Raw genomic sequence first — 7,845 nt, forward strand, 5'->3', positions numbered from 1 at the left:
GGCTTTCTGTGGTTCTGGGCGTGTCGGTTAGCTTGTTGATGTATTGCAGTGAGCATATAATGAGGCCAGGGGTTACCATTGGATGAATTCGTCTCCATATCGGATGGGGCTGGTCTCTGCCAGTTTTAAGCCATAAATCCAGAGTGGGTGGGGGTGTCTTCCTTCTTGACAGCTCCTGTCGATTTTACCGATGGCAGCTGTTCTGCCACATCCCCCATCTCATCGATATCCTCTCCATTTTACCTGGGCCCAGAGAAGTGATCTGCGGCAACTGAAGTCACTCAGTTATGAGTAGTGGAGGCAGATTCACACACCCTGGCTGGCTCTGGAGTTGTCTTCATTAACCACTCAAAGAGTCACAGGAAAAGATAAGGAGAAGATGATTGGTGTCACCTTAGGCTCTCAGGAGCCTGCAGGTGGGTAAGGGCGTGTCGCCCTGAGAGCCATCACAGTGAACCAAGCAGGCCAGGTCTTTATTTCTGTGAGGTCCAAGTCCTTGTGTGACTCTGATTTTACTGGACAGGAATAAGGACTTAGTAGTAGGAGGAATAATAGTAATGACTGTTATTGAGAGCTCATGCTTTACCATCAACGTCGCTAATTGATTTCCTGACAATATCTCATTTAATCCTCACAACTACCCTCTGAGGTTAGGGTATTATTATTCCTCTTGCATGGATAAGGAAACTTGGGCTCAGAAGAGTTAATTAGCAGGGCAAAGGTCACTGCTTTTAAGTTAGAGCTGGTTAATGGGCCAAGAGTGCCTGCCCCCAGAAGCCAAAATCTTAATGGTTGTGATATGTTGGCTTCATTGCTTTCAGTCTCCTCTGGAGGTTTAGATGAACCTGGAAGGCATTTGGGCCTGTGCCCAGGGGCCTGTAAAGAATTGCCATCATCTCAGAGGGGATATCCAGAGCCACTGAGGTCATTCTCCCCGCCCTGGCTCCTGTGATGTGCTCCACAGGGATGTGGAGGTCCGGAATGTACCCCTTCTAAACTCTTACAGACTTTAATCTGGGGTTTTCCCTCATCTGTCAAGAAGAGGAGCCGAGAGAGCGGGACGTCTGGATTGCGAGTGGGGATCTCAGTGTCACGCGCGACTAATAAGCGATTTAAAAATGGGTGATGTTGAGAAGGGCAAGAAGATTTTTGTTCAGAAGCATGCCCAGTGCCATACTGTGGAGAAAGGGAGGCAAGCACAAGACTGGGCCAAATCTCCATGGTCTCTTTGGGCGAAAGACAGGTCAGGCCCCTGGATTTTCTTACACGGATGCCAACAAGAACAAAGGTATCACCTGGGGAGAGGCTACACTGATGGAGTATCTGGAGGTTCCCAAGAAGTACATCCCTGGAACAAAAATGATCTTCGCTGGCATTAAGAAGAGTGCAGAAAGGGCAGACTTGATAGCTTATCTCAAAAAAAGCTGCTAATGAGTAATAGTTGGCCACTGCCTTATTTATTACAAATGTCTCAGGACTTTTTTTATGTGTACCATATTTAAGTTGATCTCATACACCAGAATGCAGATCATGAATGGCTAATAGAGCATTGATTTCCGGCAGTCCTGACTTACTAATAAATAAGATTGGCTTGTGGTTAAATGAATATGGTCAGCTTCTTGAGCTTTGATGGTGATTTGGGTTCAGTAAGCACTGTTACTGTCCTTCCTTCTAAAAATGTGATTGGACTTGATTCGTAGTGTTCAACTTTTCACAGAGGTGGTGAGAGCCATCTCAAACCTGTAGGAGATTGGCTGATATTTAGATTTATATGACTGGTTGTATTACCTTGTTTAAATTCTGAAGAAATCCTTCACTGTCTCTTAGACCTGCAAGACTTGCTTGTGTTTCAAGTTGTGTTCATTAGCCTGTTAAAAGGCAGGGCTGCAGATGAACTGGCAGTGACCATTTTCTCTCCTTGGTCCCAACTATGCCAATTTAATAAAATTCCCTGTATCTAAACTGTTGCCTTTTACTGAATAAAAGGCATTTTAGTGTGGTTTCTGTATAATATCAAATAAAGAGTATTTAACACTTCTACATTTTATAGATGATCTTTAAGGTCAGGTGCTTGTAAAACTCAGTGTGACAAGATATAGTAGCAACGTTGTGAATTCTTTAAGTCAGACTAAGTTATAACTCAGGATTGTCTGGAATCGCTATTCATTGACTATATATGTGTGTGATTGGTAATGGTGCTTTTGCCAGTTCACTGGGATTAAAGTAGAGAATAGGTCATCTACACAAAATTGTAAATTATGTCATCATGAGGCTTAAGATAATTAAAAACAAAGTCGAAGATCAGTAAAAAGAAGAGCTTATCTGAATACAAGCATACCTATTGTTTAAAGTTAGGAATAGGTCTGAAAGACAAGTAATATTTTTGTTTTGTTTTGTTTTCATTCCACATTTGCAAAGTTAAATTAGAGCAATAGTTCTTTAAAGAAGGAAAGGTATTTTTGGCACAGGCTACATAGTACAAAACCCCAGGTTCATGAGGATGCAAACTGGCATGCCTTTTTGGAAGATAACGAGGTGGTCTCAACACCCTTTAAAATGCATATTCCCTTGGTTCAAGTATCTCTACTGGGGAAACACTTACAAATGTATGTAGAATTGCACAGAAAAGTGAAGTCATTAGAGTGGAGTTGGAACAGCACATATGATCATAAGAGAAATGGTTAAATAAATTGTTATGATCAAATTACACAATAGTTTAAAAGCATGAGGCAGATCTGTACCTTCTGTGTGGACACCAAGGCAATTGATAAGTTAGAAAAAAAAGTCACTGAACAATACTTCTAGTGTGATCTCATTTGTATTAAAATACATACATATGTACAAACATATGCACATACATAAATAGAAGGCACATGGTTCCTGTCATCATGCCTGAGAAGGGCTGGGAGTATGGGTTTTCCCACTTTTCTGCATATTCTTGCATACTGATTGAACCTTTTGCAACAAGAGTCTATTCATATACTATATGTGTGTGTTTTAAAAATTTGTATCTTACCAAAACAGAAAATGATATCCATAATATTGTGGTTATAGAATATAAACCACAGTCCAAAGATTTCTTTTGGCTTTTAAGTAGTTCAGAGTGGGCCAGTGGTCACCTGATCACTAGACATGCTTTCCCTATATTGCTTTCCTGCTCCTGTTCTGGTCTCTGGCCTTCAGGGATGGCAAGAGTATCAACATGGTTCCCATGGGCTGTGACACTGTCCTAAAGCCCCAAGATGCATTTAATAAGAATAAATGTAGCCAACTGTAATTGAAAAAAAGATAAATGTAAAAAAAAAAGATAAATGTAAAATCCCATATTTAGTTTTAAAAAAATCAATGGCCAAAGTCCAATTAAAGACTCAGAATGGTATCAAGTCTTATAATAAAAGATGAAGACTTCAGTTGATCACAGGCTTAGTATGGGTACAACAGTGGAATGCAAATATTTTAAAACTAGAGGCCCAGTGCATGAAATCATGCACAGGTGGGGTCCATCGGCCTTGCCAGTGATTGGGCTGATCGGAGCCATCTTGCGCAGTCCCGATTCAACTGATTGGGGCCAGCCAGCCAGGGGGAGGGACCACGAGAGGTTGGCCAGCCACGGGAGGTTGGCTGTGGGATGCACTGACCACAAGGGGGCAGCTCCTGCATTGAGTGTCTGCCCCCTGGTGGTCAGTGCACATCATAGCTACTGGCCGGTTGTCCAGTCATAATGGTCGCTTAGGCTTTTCTATATATAGATAGTCCAAAAACTTAGTTTGCATTAAAAAACTCTGTGTGGCTGATGGGAATTAACTACATCCCTCTGGGCTAAGCAAGATGTCACCTTTGGGGTACTGTGCTCAGTTTTAGGTACATACTTAGGCACATTTAAAAACTACATGGTCTAGAAGGCACAGAAAGGCTGGATACAGTTCTAGAAAACAAGTTATTTAAAGAACTGGAACATTTCTTAGATGGTGGGCTGATGGCTCAGCAACAGCACAATAGCCATCTTCAAACAGGTGAAGGGCTGTCATGTGAAAGGGAAATTGTCTTGGTCTATGTCACTCCAAATGGTAACTCTAAGTTCAGCAGGAAACAATCACTCCAAATTCTTAATGTTGGGAAGAACTTCCTAACAACCAGAGCTTTCTAACCAGAGCAGTCCAACCATGGGATAGGCCACAGTTGAGTCATGAACCCTTCCATCATAGAATGGAAAAATCCTGTTGGAGGCTGATGGTCACAAAACCAGTGTATAATTATCCAGCCCTTGTGTTCTCTTTTGGGAATGTGTAGGGGAGGAATAGCCACTTAAGTTATCACATTACCAATTATTTTCTCAAGCCCTGGCTGTCACTACAGTTTTTGACCTGAATTTTTCTCCTTTCTGCAAAGAGAAGAAAACCAGTGATGGAATACAGACCTAACCCTAAAAACTAAGAGGTTAACGGAGAAAAAGAAGATTGGAATCTGGATTCTCTACCAAGAACCCATCCCAAATCTGGAAAAGGTATCAATCAAAATGCCTATGGCTAGATACTGTGATTTAGCTAAACCCAAATGTGCATTCTGTCTTTTTTGTTTGTTTGTTTGTACTTCTTGTTGCTTTATGCATTTTCTTGGTAACCTGGTAAATATTTATTTTTAGGAAACAAAAATGAAAAACAATATTCTTCATCTGCCTAAAGATTTTCTGTGCCTGATCAAAGAATTAGGAAAGTAAAGTTTTTCTCTGTTGACCAAAGTAGTAGACAGAAGGCTCCTGGTCCCACTGCGAGAAAGGTGAATTTCAGGAACCAGATGGGGTGGGAGTTGAAGCACCAGGAACAAACTTGCAGAAGCAACCACAGGCCTTTCCCTCCTATGGAATCATCACTGTTCTGAGTTAGTAAGACCTCCTTCACAAATACTGAGCAGGAGGCATTCATGGACTGACTGTGAGACTAAACTAAACGATCACCAGTGTTACCTTTGATATTTTGCTCCTTTTTCTTTTCTTGGTTGTTCTATCTCTCTGACCCCTTTTCTACTTTCTTCACTCCTGCTCTTCCTTCTCCTCAGCCCCTATTCCTTGCTCTTCTGTGAGAGAGGAAAGGAAAACAGGAGAATGTAGAGAGAACAGGAGAGAAAGGCTAGCAGGGATGGTGGCAGCAGGAGAAAAGAATGGTGGTCTCCTGAGGGTGAGGAAGAGATAAGAAGGTGAGATGCGTGGGAGAGAAGGAGAAGGAAGAAGGAAAAGACAGGGAAGGAAAGAGGAAGAGGAAGAGGAAGAGGAAGAGGAAGAGGAAGAAGGAAACTAAAGAAAACGGGAAGAAGCCATTAGAGAAACGCACCGTTTACTACATTTAGGAAGCACAGGAGACTTTAAGTGAATCATCTCTTAGAACAGTGGTTCTCAACCTTCCTAATGCCGCGACCCTTTAATACAGTTCCTCATGTTGTGGTGACCCCCAACCATAAAATTATTTTCGTTGCTACTTCATAACTGTAATTTTGCTACTGTTATGAATCATAATGTAAATATCTGATATGCAGGATGTATTTTCATTGTTACAAATTGAACATAATTAAAGCATAGTGATTAATCACAAAAACAATATGTAATTATATATGTGTTTTCCGGTGGTCTTAGGCGACCCCTGTGAAAGGGTCGTTCGACCCCCAAAGGGGTCGCGACCCACAGGTTGAGAACCACTGTCTTAGACTAACACAGTGTAACTGAGGGCAGGTACTCTTTACATAATATATTTCTTCTATTTTCAAAAGGAATTGCAGGAAGGTTACCATAAAGACCACAGATACATTCAAACCATTCAAAGAGCAAGGTCATATCAGACCCTGCTGGGGGAAGCGATTGCAGTTGAGCACAAACTTTTTCTCAGCCCTGAACTCATAGTGTTATGAAAATATTTCTCTCTCATGCTCTTAGTTTTTTATTTTTAGTAACTTTTCATTCTGATATGATTTCGAACTTACAGACAAGTTGCAAGAACATCACGAAGAACTCTCATTTACCTGGATTCTTCAGTTAGGAACCTTTTGTCATGCTTGTTTTATTATTTTCCTCTCTCTGGTTTCCTCCCTTGCTCCCTGTCTTTTTTCCTTGAAACGTTTGAGAGTAAGTTGCAGGCATTGATGCCCTTTGCCTCTAACTATGAATGGAAGTATTTTGGTGAGAAATTAGAATAATACAGTGTTGCTCTGTGGCTTTCACAAATACCAGACAATATGGAAAGAGCTTGGTGGGCAATCAAGTTGGAAGGGGAGGAGGGTTGAGAAACTTGTCTTAGGCTGCACTGATTTAGCAAGTGACTATCTTTTTCTTAGCTTTAGTAGGTTGATAAAATTAGCAAAATCTTCTAAAGCAGTTTCTACCCACACTTTACATAGGATTGGAAAAACATCAAATAATATTAACGGAAGGGGAGATGGTTTAGGAGGTAACATTCCTGACCCCAATTGCGCCATCTATGAAACCTCAGGACCACCGCTGCTTACTGCAAAGGCAGAGGGTCTTGGCTAGCATGCACAGGGCTTCATTCTAAAACACACTTTAAAAACAACATCTTAACATCTTTGAAATCATTACATGTCTTAAAATCAAAGGCATAATTACAGTTGGCAGCCCCCAGCTTTTATATTAATTAGCATATAAAACAATGGTGCAGCCTCAACCGGTTTGGCTCAGTGGATATAGTGCGTCGGCCTGCAGACTGAAGGCTCCCGGGTTTGATTCTGTTCAAGGGCACATGGCTGGGTTGAGGGCTCAATCCTCAGTAGGGGGCATGCAGGAGGCAGCCAATCAATGATTCTCTCTCATCATTGGTGTTTCTAGCTCTCTCTCCCTCTTTCTTCCTCTCTGAAATCAATAAAAAACTATATATGTAAAATAATGGTGCATCCTACAAGGATGGTTTCTTAAATTAGATAAAATAAGATCTACTTTTAGCTCTGTGGTTCTCAGCCTGTACATTACCAGTGGGAGGGAAGCAGCAGCAAGTCAGGTGGACACAGGGTTTTGGTACCAGCTCTTAAGAATCCTTTCAATTCCCAGCTGCCCCCTCTGTCATACTCTCGGTCACCTTGGACACTTGGTTTGTCTTCTTGGCCCTGCCTACCAGCATGTGTCTGATTGCTGATTCCTGCCCACCCCACACATCAAGTATTTGCCAGAGATTATGCTTCCACCACACTAAGCATGTCAAACTCAAAGGCTAACACAGGCCAAATAAATGAGGCATGTGGCCCTCGGGTCGCGAGTTTGACCTGCTTGCACTACACTGTCTTTTCAGAGCATGTGCATATGTGTGTTTGAAGGAGGTTCGAAGAGTTGGGTTTTATTTTTTTACCCATAAAATCAACACAGAGATTATTCTAGAGAGAAAGCCCAGGAAGAAAACCAACTTCGAGCCTGATGACATAAGGGCTGAGCTTTCTTGGCGATTGACTCCAAGAGCAATGCATCTATCTCACTTGCTGATTGAAACTAATAAAGACAAACTGACTCTTAGGGGAATACAAATTAAGGCAGACTGGATCACAAATACGGCCTGCTTTAAAATCAGGACTGTGATTTACAACACGGAGGAACAGTGTAATGCAGGGAAATTCAACACTCTCCTAAATACCTGGCAGGACTAAGGTGAACCAGGCTGAAGAGTAGAAGAACCGAAAGACCATCACTACTGCAAATTTTTTCTTTTTCTTTTTTTTTATTTTTTCGCCTTTTTACTAAGAAACCAATTTTTTTTTCTTTTTTTTCTTTTTCCATCACCTGATTTTACCCTTTCAATTGCACATTTTTATTTTTAACCAGTATTATTACTGCTACCATTTTACCATTTTTTAAAG

At 41.3% G+C, this 7,845-nt stretch overlaps 1 pseudogene; it reads left to right on the plus strand.

The window, feature by feature from the left end:
- Positions 1-1,112: 1,112 nt before the first annotated feature.
- Positions 1,113-1,468, plus strand: LOC102424033 (annotated as a pseudogene).
- Positions 1,469-7,845: the final 6,377 nt, after the last annotated feature.

Source organism: Myotis lucifugus, unplaced genomic scaffold (genome assembly GCF_000147115.1).
Source record: "Myotis lucifugus unplaced genomic scaffold, Myoluc2.0 scaffold_6, whole genome shotgun sequence".
NCBI lineage: Eukaryota > Metazoa > Chordata > Mammalia > Chiroptera > Vespertilionidae > Myotis > Myotis lucifugus.